Source organism: Schistocerca piceifrons, chromosome 9 (genome assembly GCF_021461385.2).
Source record: "Schistocerca piceifrons isolate TAMUIC-IGC-003096 chromosome 9, iqSchPice1.1, whole genome shotgun sequence".
Taxonomy (NCBI): Eukaryota; Metazoa; Arthropoda; class Insecta; order Orthoptera; family Acrididae; genus Schistocerca; species Schistocerca piceifrons.
In genome coordinates this window covers 22,021,347-22,033,082 of record NC_060146.1, presented here as the reverse complement: position 1 = coordinate 22,033,082, position 11,736 = coordinate 22,021,347, and the positions used below count along the sequence as shown (strand labels likewise).

At 43.0% G+C, this 11,736-nt stretch overlaps 1 non-coding gene across 1 annotated transcript; it reads left to right on the top strand.

Moving 5' to 3' along the window:
• Positions 1-220: 220 nt before the first annotated feature.
• Trnat-cgu lies at positions 221-292 on the top strand. Its single transcript has one exon. It is a non-coding gene; the product is annotated as a tRNA-Thr (tRNA).
• The last annotated feature ends 11,444 nt before the right edge of the window (positions 293-11,736 follow it).

Below are 11,736 nucleotides of genomic sequence, written 5' to 3'. Positions count from 1 at the left end.
TTTGTTCCGTTATGACCGGCACAACCGCGCCCACGCACTGTCGCGACATCTGTGCCGCCGGCGGGAACTAAAACTAAGCCGAAGCTTCACCAATATTGTGTGTGCCGCACGTCTGTTGTCAAAATTATATCCGAAACGGGGACAGTTAAAAAACTTCCTAAAGAATAACGTAACAAATGCTTTTCTTATTAAACTTAACATACTCCTACTCTATTCGGTCGCCTCCTTAGCTCAGTGGTAGAGCACTGGTCTCGTAAACCAGGGGTCGTGAGTTCAAACCTCACAGGAGGCATAATTTTTTTTTATTTGGTAATTTGCCCACTACTCGTTTTACTCTACGAAACGAATACATCTCTTGGTGTCCGTTGTGTTTGTGAGACGTTCTTGACGTTTAAAATAAACGGACGTCAAGATGGTATAGTTGAATGAAGACAGCAATGCTGAAATGATACGGGGCAGGTTTGTATGGTGATTACAGTGCTACTATGAAATATTGGTGCACTCTTCATTTCAGCACTACGATGAACGTTTAGGACGTCACTACTGTCTAAACAATTTCTAAATTACATTACCAATTATTACATATTAAGCTATAAGTTATTTTGTTAAGTACGTTCACTTAAAATATGATAAACTAATCGGTCGGAGTTCAGGACAAATGACTTTTGCAATTGCCAACAAAACGTGGAACGGTGTTTTCAAACATGTAGATTTTTTTTTCATATTTTGCTTCTAATAATGTTGGTGTCCATATTACCACGTGAACGATGTACACTAACTTCTGTATCACAATGCATTTACTTTATTTGAAATGTTTCTGCATCCAGCCATCTCTGGAAGTTGTATGTATTCCGTTTAGCGACGGCTATGAGGAAAGTGTCTTGTTCAGCTTTGGCTACACCGTATTTTATCAGCCATTAAGGCGTGGGTACAGAAAACTTCAAATTCAAAATATACTGGAACAGTGAGAGAATGTCTATTTCCAGTCCTTGAACAAGTGGAAGCGTTTCTAAGTTTTTCACTGCCTTCTGAATTATCACCCATCCCCCCCCCCCAAAAAAAAGCAATCTATCTTCACCAATTTGAAGAGAGGTTCAGCTTCAAAGAGCATTCACATTACTATATATCCAGATGTACTTTGTATCAGTGTCTCTTACTGATCGCTAAATTTAATGCAAGTATCATACATTGCTAGCTCCTTGACGATACACTTGCAGTGATTTCCCCAATGGCCTGGTTTTGTATCGCTGTCATAAAACCCTGTTTCTGCGCACATATCTTCGTGTGTCAACCATTAGTTCAGTGCTTGCAAACTGACACAATCCCGGCTGTGGCTATTGGCATATTTAATATGTAGTTCTTTCCATAGCAAACCCATCATTTTTGTGCCATTTTTTTCTGCCTAGGAAATGTTCCAGATTTTCTGTCAGTTTAACACTAGAACTGCCAGAACTAGTACTATACTTAGAACTGCCGATGTGGTCAAAGTGACCACTTTCTTTGTAAGTACATGCTGTGCTGTTTAATGTAAATATTAATGCCTTGACAACAATGTATCACTTTAATTACGTTTAATAACAGTATCATTGTATTTTACAACAACAATGGGAACATAAAATTACTAATGTTAAAGAACATAGTTCACAATATTTATCTGCAACCATACTAATTGTATTGCAGTAGTTTTAAAATTATTAGAAATTAATCTTACTAGAGAAACTAAGTATCCATGAATATGTTAAGAGAAAGATCAATCAAAATATGACCACGTATAGTACCTAATCCTATTTAGAAGCATTAAAAACTACTGTCTTTATTACTTTATATGTACACGGCCCACAAGCGTATCTCTTACATTTACTGCACATTTCATTTGTCTTGTTTCTGCATTTCCTCGTTTGCATAGTTTTCTTACTTTCGCAGGAATTTCCGCTTCTTCTCTTTCTTCATCACCATCGTCCTTTTCTTTTCCATCCCTTGGCATCCTTTCTTGATTTCTGGTTTCCAAATAGGCTCTACGTAATTCTTCTGCTGGATTTAGGATGAAATTCCTCCTACTTATTTTGATCCATGTCACTAGCTTGAAAATGATCCATGCCTTGATGGCTGCTGAATCAAGGATATTGTGAAATACGTGTACAGGCCATCGACGAGTACAAGAGCGGACAGAATATTTCCTCGTCATCTGGTCCAAGACATCTACACCAAATTTTGTGCTATTGTATAAGCTCACTGTTTCGGGAAGGTGTTTCGAATTATTTTGCATTTCAATATCTGTGTGCATGGTGCTACACAGAAGAACATTTTTGTTCTTTTTCCCTTGGTAAACAGTCAGAGAACAGTCAAGAGAACAGACGTATAAAGAGGAGTTTTCATTTCTTTGTAGTGTTCGGAATTTCTTCTCTTGCACGGTTGATAGTGCTGAAAGACTACTTTTCTCTTTTTCCAGTCTCTCCCCAAGTGTGACCGTAGTGAAAAAATTATCAGTAGTCACATTTCGCCCCTTATTACGATTTGGAGCAACCAACTTCATTACTACTTGTTCTGGAAGTTCCCCATTAGGTGCCCTCTGTTCGTTTTTTCCTACATAAGGGAACCCATTAAAAAGATATTTTGTTTCTACATCCGCTAGAAGCCAGAATTTGATTCCGAATTTATCAGGCTCATTCGGCATATATTGCAAATACGGACACCTGGTTCTGCTGGGGAAAAGTTGTTCGTCCACAGTGACATTTGATCCAGGTATGTAATTAAACTGACAGTTTTCTATAAAATGGTTCCAAGTAGTTGATATAAGTGCAAATTTGTCACTTTTCAAACTTCCGATCGTGTATTTTTTCATCAAAACGCAGATATTTCAAAATTTCTCGAAATCTGTTTCTGCTCATAGTGTCAGCAAAAAATGGGGCTCCCCACTTTTTCGACCACAACTCATCTACTTCAATACATCTGGCACCTAGTGCACCACGAACATATAATAAAGCAACAAATGCATCTAATTCTTCTAAATCCAAACTCCAGGAATCATTTCCAAGAAGCCGTTGTGCCTCTGCTTCTGTGCATTTATTTATGTGTTTCATCATTGACTGATCAACTAAAAGGCGCCAGGCACTCGAAATATTATCATTTGAGACGTGCCGCTTTGCGTGTGGAGTAGGTCTCCGTGTTTCTTTCAATATATTCAGTTGACCTATCCTACCTGGAATAGTAACACCGAAGTCTGCTACAGTCCACTCCGTGATCCCGTCCTTCCCCAGGAGTTTTGAGCCAGGTTCTGGAAGTGAACCCTCACTTCGTTCTCCTCTTCTACGTCCATTCTGTATTGGTCCACTTACAGGAGATGCAGTTCCTTTTTTACCCAGGGTAGGTCCTTCTCTAGCATTGTTTATATTACTGCTTGGTCCTGGTTCAGCAACTGCGTGAGGAAAGAGACAATTACAAAGCTACAACTCATTATAAAGATAACATACCACACAATGAAATAGCAGTAACAGAAGTAGCAGTAGAAGTGTCAGCTCTACTACAATAGTGATCATTATTCATATAGTAATAATAATAATATAAGTGAATGTAAATTACCTTCATCTTCAGTCTCGGAGCTGTCACTCTCCACATTAGCGACAGGTTGGTAATCTTCATCTGTAGAATCTTCCACAAGGTCTCAACTTCAGGGATCATTTTCAGCATCCGATTCATACAAAAGGGTGACTTTCTTCATCCGAAAGTGGCTGTGCCCATGGTTTGTATCGCTGTGACATATGAGCCATGTCTACTGCTCTGAGACCAGTACTCAAATAATCAGTCTTGTCTATGCGAAACCCAATAGCAAACAATAAATGAAATATTGCATTGTTGAGCTTTTAAATTCAAACAATGCGGATAAACTTCAGTAACCAACATATTTAGTACATTGTTGACGAGTGCTAAGAATAAATCCGGGGAGTGACGCACAACAATCTTTAAATAATCTGTTTTCAAATATACATGTAATGTGGTCAAAGTGACCACTCGGCGGTTTTAAGTATAAGTGGCCATTCAAAGAAAACTAATGAATATAAAATAAATATTGGACTATTTATATGATCTACATAAACATTGTAATTCTGTCAGAGACAGCAAAGGACTTGGAAGAGCAGTTGAATGGAATGGACAGTGTCTTGAAAGGAGGATATGAGATGAACATCAACAAAAGCAAAACAAGGATAATGGAATGTAGTCTAATTAAGTCGGGTGATGCTGAGGGAATTAGATTAGGAAATGAGACACTTAAAGTAGTAAAGGAGTTTTGCTATTTGGGGAGCAAAATAACTGATGATGGTCGAAGTAGAGAGGATATAAAATGTAGGCTGGCAATGGCAAGGAAAGCGTTTCTGAAGAAGAGAAATTTGTTAACATCCAGTATTGATTTAAGTGTCAGGAAGTCATTTCTAAAAGTATTCGTATGGAGTGTAGCCATGTATAGAAGTGAAACATGGACGATAAATAGTTTGGACAAGAAGAGAATAGAAGCTTTCGAAATGTGGTGCTACAGAAGAATGCTGAAGATTAGATGGGTAGATCACATAACTAATGAGGAAGTATTGAATAGGATTGGGGAGAAGAGAAGTTTGTGGCACAACTTGACCAGAAGAAGGGATCGGTTGGTAGGACATGTTATGAGGCATCAAGGGATCACCAATTTAGTATTGGAGGGCAGATTGGAGGGTAAAAATCGTAGAGGGAGACCAAGAGATGAATACACTAAGCAGATTCAGAAGGATGTAGGTTGCAGTAGGTACTGGGAGATGAAAAAGCTTGCACAGGATAGAGTAGCATGGAGAGCTGCATCAAACCAGTCTCAGGACTGAAGACCACAACAACAACAACAAACATTTAGGAAAAGTCATTAACTCACAACAGCATAGATTAGAAATTGACCCAATAATAACATGTTAAAATATAAAAAGTGGTCAAATCGACCACTCGGCGGTCCTAGTGTCAAATGGTGTACGAGTTATGTCTGCAGCTCCTATTGCCTTATCGAGGGGCGAACTGCTGTTACGAAAATACTGCTTCCAATTCCTAAGTTGCTTCTCAAGTAGGTGCACAGTATCTGCTGGATCTGGATCCCATTTTTCACTCACGAAGGTCAGTCTTCCAACAGCTGATACAGGATGGTGGAGTGTTCCTCTGTCGATGCTAATGCGGTGACGGCGGGAGCGCCTGCGACAAAGTTCCATTAGCTCCATTCGTAATGAGAACATAATGGTTACTTGTAGAAGATTCAGATCAAGCTCTTGATGTTATTACGAGCTTAATTCATCTGCCTACATACGTCGCTCCGACTGTCCCTAAACAACGATGGCTCGTCCCCACAATGACCAACTTCTAGTCGTGCATTAGAGACAGACAGACAGACACACACACACACACACACACACACACACACACACACACACATACACACACTAATCGTAGCTACTGCTGGAGTACCGAGCGCGTGCACTCTGACGTAAAACGATATGTGTGTGAACTTTTTCTCATAGCACCATGACATACTTTGGGAGCGATACCTCGGAGCATTGTTAGTCGCGTGTTACAGACGAACAAACAGACGCACTTGACCAGACAACAGTTTAACGTATCATTCCGTTGTGAGCGACAATGATGGACATATCGAGAGCTGCATTTTATCTAACATAAGACTGAATGGAGAAATATTGTCTGCATTGCAGGAGTACGTAATCTATATGTCGCACAATTAGGACAAAAGCGTCGCTTCACAAACAGTGTTTACAAAGGTGTGTACCTAATTAGCACTACTAAGTAATGACAATAAAAAGACAGAAGAATGGAAATGTTCCTTTACTTTCCAAGCAGTAAGGAAGTCACGCTAGCTTTATTGACTCGATAAGCGGAACGGAACCGGAATCTATAGACAACAGGAAGTGATGGGAGCGCCTCACGCAAGCATCCGACTCCACGAAGGAGTGTTCCCCCCAGAGTGAGTAAAGTCAAATTTGGGTGTCGACCGAGTTGGGAAGTTTTTCGATGTCAGTTTGCATACATATGGTCACATTATATGACAGTCGATACTGTCGTCATTAACTGAGGGTACTCCAACCACAAAAATTAAACTAATCCCAGATAGTAGAGGCACCAGCACTCATGAATAGTGCGTGACACCGTTAGAGTTGCACACGAATCGCCTTATAAAACAAATGATTCCAAAGCCATCATTCAACTGACAGTTTGATAAACTGAAGGGAAGTCTCTTTGTCGCAACGTTGGCATCAATGGAAGACTGGAAGAAAAATAAGCTGACACTGAATTCGCGATTGCAGACTGGAACTCAGGCTACAGACAGACAATAAGTATAACATCTCCAGGAACTTGTTTAAGACTTCAGTGCCAATGAATAGTGCTTAACAGATCCGCTGTTTGTGTCTATACAGAATACATCAAAACCACAGCTGAATTGAAGAAACATCATTAGAGTTTGGTATGAAGTTTAGAAAGAAATAGGTCAGTGTAACCACTTAGTTGGACAAAAGCCGTTTCATCTCAAATTTCCCTCTATTTAGTCCACGTAATAAACCCCGTATTTCAGGGAAGGAACAATTTATTCACTCTTTCTCATCTCCGAAGACTAATGAATACAAACAGGTCAAACCCTGAGCCTTAACTCTATATACATTAAAGACGTGACTTAAACGTACCAATTCGTAACGGCTAAAATAATAGGTCACTAGAACCAGCAGAATAATCGTATTTGAGAGAAGTGTTTAGAACAGAAACTAACGCACTAACAACATATGGGCAACTGAAGATTGCCGTAAGCTACATGTCAAGCTAATATTGGAAACTAAAGAAAAGCGACTGAGTGCGAAAGGTGTGAGTTTTGTAACATCCCTAGGCAGTGGCAAACGTCACATAAACTTCACTGTAGTAGGAACAAATACAATATAGTAACTGAAAAAAAAACTGAAGCACCCAGAAGACATGCTCTGATGTCAACAGAACTTTTACACGTGCACACAATCGGTGGGAATATCAATCATTAGAGCTGCGATTTCCTGTGACTAGTAGGACAGTCAACAGAGTGCCTTAGTGTTATTCGTGTTTAGTGTTGTTGCCAGGTGCGGTAGGCTATATACACTTTGTGATCAATAGTATCCGGACACCCCCAAATACATATTTTCTCATAATAGGTGCATGGTACTGTCGCTCGCTGCCAGGTACTCCATATCACCGACCTCAGTAGTCATTAGACATCGAGAGGGAGCAGAATGGGGTGATTGGGTGTCACTTGTGTCATACGACTGTACGCGCGATTTACACAGTCCTAAACATCCCTAGATCCACTGTTTCCGATGTGATAGTAAAGTGAAAACGTGAGAGGGCACGTACTGAACATAAGCGTACAGGCCGACCTCGTCTGTTGACTGACGGAGACCGCCGACAGTTGAAGAGGGTCGTAATGTGTAATAGGCAGACATCTATTCCGGCCCATCACACAGGAATTCCAAACTGGATCAGGATCCACTGCAAGTGCTATGACAGTTAGGCGGGAGGTCAGAAAACTTGGATTTCATGGTCGAACGGCTGCTCATAAGCCACACATCCCGCCGGTAAATGTAAGACGACGCCTCGCTTGGTGTAAGGAGCGTAAACGCTGAGCAATTGAACACTGAAAAAACGTTGTGTGGAGTGACGAACCACTGTATTCGACGTGGTGATCCGACGGCAGGGTGTGGGTATGGCGAATGCCAGCGTGTGTACTGCCAACAGTAAATTTCGGAGGCGGTGGTGTTATGGTGTGGTCGGTTTTGCATGGAGACGACTTGCACCCCTTGTTGTTTTGCGTGGCACTATCACAGCACAGGCCTACATTGACGTTTTAAGCAGCTTCTTGCTTCCCACTGTTGAAGAGCAATTCGGGGATGGCGATTGCACCTTTCATCACGATCGAGCACCTGCTCATAATTCACTGCCTGTGGCGGAGTGGTTACGCGACAATAAGATGCCTGTAATGGCCTAGCCTGCACAGAGTCGTGACACGAATCGTTTAGAACACTTTTGGGATGTTTTGGAAAGCCGATTTTGTGCCAGGCCTCACCGACCGACATCGATACCTCTCCTCAGTGCAGCACTCCGTGAAGAATGTGCTGCCATTCCCCAAGAAATCTTCTAGCACCTGATTGAGCGTTTGCCTGCAAGAGTGGAAGCGGTCATCAAGGCAAAGGGTGGGCCAACACCATATTGAATTCCAGCAATTCAGCCAGGTGTCCGGATGCTTATAATCACATAGTGTACGAGGCGTGAACAAAGTCAGATGTTGAGTGATAACTATGAGGGACACGAAGATGCGGCGTACGCGTACTTGTGTGAAACCGCATTATCAGCACCTGAAAGGATTTGAAAGGGGCCTCATTGTGGGTATCCATTTGGCCGGCTGGTCGAATCGTGCAATAAACGGATTTGTGAGGCTTCTGGACGTGACAGCGATCCGACACTGGACTGCGTGGAAACGTGAGAGCGGACATACACGTCGTGAAGGATCCGGTCGACCACGTCAGAGGACCACAAGGGAGAATCGCAGTACTGTGCACCGAGCACATCGTAGCCCCTTCAGATCCGCAGCTGCCAACCCAGAGCGAGTAATGGACTCCCTGCAACATTCACTGGCCGCAGATTAACAGCAGTCGGACTACGGAATTACCGGCCCTTGCGTAGGCTGCCGTTAACACCACAGAACAATCGGCTACTTTTCGAGTGGTGATGCCACTTTTGAGCCATGGACTGCTGATGAAGGGTATCGCATTGTGTTCAGTGATGAGTCGCTGTTCTCGACCAGCCTGTATGACCGAAGAGTACAGTGGTGACTTGGGGAGAGGTCTCATTCTTTTAATGTTTTGGAGAGGCACAGTAGCCTTACGCCTACTGTTTAGGACGTGGTGAGATATCGGGCGTGACTCCAGCTCATCGCCAGCAGTGTTTGAAGGGTCTTTCACGGCGCAACGGAACGTCACGGACATCCCGCGTCCTCGAATGTTATTTCTCATACGATAGCGTCTTGTGCTACTTTTCAACAGAACAATGCTTCACAACACACGGGACGTGTCTCTATTATTCAGGTACTCCTCATATCTCTCCACGATAGAATACGTGTGGGCCCAGGTTAGACGAAAACTCCGTCCCAGTTGCAGAGTCCAGAATACAGAGGGCATGTTAAAACAACCGTGGGCTAGCTTGCGTCGGGAGAGAATGAAATGGCTTTATGGTAACCTTCCCAAACGAAGTAGCGCATGCATCCAGACCGGAGGGGTGCGACGTTATAGATATAAGTTGGCTCATACTGCCAAGTTCTTCATAAATGTGACAAAATTTTCTAATCTCACTGCAATAATATCGAATGAGGCCAGAATGAGATTTTCACTCTGCAGCGGAGTGTGCGCTGATATGAAACTTCCTGGCACATTAAAACTGTGTGCCGGACCGTGACTCGAACTTTTTTTTTGTTACCATATATATTTATTAAAATATATTAACAAACGATACATTTAAATAAAGAAACATTTCATTCGATTATCCTATTTCTAGAGTTGGTTAACATTACTGTCTTTTTATAGGTTTTCGTTTGTATATTCTTTTCGTTTTTCTCTTATTGTTGTCCTTAAACCGTTTTACATAGTCATTTGTCGTCTTTTTTGTTTGGGTAAAGCATTCTAGGACAGACATATAATTTATACGTAGCATCGACACATAGATTTTGAGTTCAAATTTCTGTGTGTCATCCACTTGTGATGCCACGTTCACATTGTGTACTCTGGTTCGATCTCTTCCTCTACTTTGCACTGTTAGGTGGGACAGTATGAGGGAAAACACCAGCATGATAGATGGAGCACAAGTGGAAGAAAATTTTTTTTACATATGCTACAGATTGTACATAAATTAAAGAAGAAGGAAAAAAATTATGTCATATTATATAAGAGAAGCAGAGAGGAAAGTGTGAGTAAACAACATAAATTTTATAGAAATATAGTATGTTGTTGTTGTGGTCTTCAGTCCTGAGACTGGTTTGATGCAGCTCTCCATGCTACTCTATCCTGTGCAAGCTTCTTCATCTCCCAGTACCTACTGCAACCTACATCCTTCTGAATCTGCTTAGTGTATTCATCTCTTGGTCTCCCTCTACGATTTTTACCCTCCACGCTGCCCTCCAATGCTAAATTTGTGATCCCTTGATGCCTCACAACATGTCCTACCAACCGATCCCCTCTTCTTGTCAAGTTGTGCCACAAACTCCTCTTCTCCCCAATCCTATTCAATACTTCATCATTAGTTATGTGATCTACCCATCTAATCTTCAGCATTCTTCTGTAGCACCACATTTCGAAAGCTTCTATTCTCTTCTTGTCCAAACTGGTTATCGTCCATGTTTCACTTCCATACATGGCTACACTCCATACAAATACTTTCAGAAACGACTTCCTGACACTTAAATCTATACACGATGTTAACAAATTTCTCTTCTTCAGAAACGATTTCCTTGCCATTGCCAGTCTACATTTTATATCCTCTCTACTTCGACCATCATCAGTTATTTTACTCCCTAAATAGCAAAACTCCTTTACTACTTTAAGTGTCTCATTTCCTAATCGAATCCCCTCAGCATCACCCGATTTAATTTCACTACATTCCATATAGTATAGGAAAACAATTATGAGTAGTTGACACTTTCCACTAGGTAATGCTTGTATCCCAAACAATATACACTCCTGGAAATGGAAAAAAGAACACATTGACAACGGTGTGTCAGACCCACCATACTTGCTCCGGACACTGCGAGAGGGCTGTACAAGCAATGATCACACGCACGGCACAGCGGACACACCAGGAATCGCGGTGTTGGCCGTCGAATGGCGCTAGCTGCGCAGCATTTGTGCACCGCCGCCGTCAGTGTCAGCCAGTTTGCCGTGGCATACGGATCTCCATCGCAGTCTTTAACACTGGTAGCATGCCGCGACAGCGTGGACGTGAACCGTATGTGCAGCTGACGGAGTTTGAGCGAGGGCGTATAGTGGGCATGCGGGAGGCCGGGTGGACGTACCGCCGAATTGCTCAACACGTGGGGCGTGAGGTCTCCACAGTACATCGATGCTGTCGCCAGTGGTCGGCGGAAGGTGCACGTGCCCGTCGACCTGGGACCGGACCGCAGCGACGCACGGATGCACGCCAAGACCGTAGGATCCTACGCAGTGCCGTAGGGGACCGCACCGCCACTTCCCAGCAAATTAGGGACACTGTTGCTCCTGGGGTATCGGCGAGGACCATTCGCAACCGTCTCCATGAAGCTGGGCTACGGTCCCGCACACCGTTAGGCCGTCTTCCGCTCACGCCCCAACATCGTGCAGCCCGCCTCCAGTGGTGTCGCGACAGGCGTGAATGGAGGGACGAATGGAGACGTGTCGTCTTCAGCGATGAGAGTCGCTTCTGCCTTGGTGCCAATGACGGTCGTATGCGTGTTTGGCGCCGTGCAGGTGAGCGCCACAATCAGGACTGCATACGACCGAGGCACACAGGGCCAACACCCGGCATCATGGTGTGGGGAGCGATCTCCTACACTGGCCGTACACCACTGGTGATCGTCGAGGGGACACTGAATAGTGCACGGTACATCCAAACCGTCATCGAACCCATCGTTCTACCATTCCTAGACCGGCAAGGGAACTTGCTGTTCCAACAGGACAATGC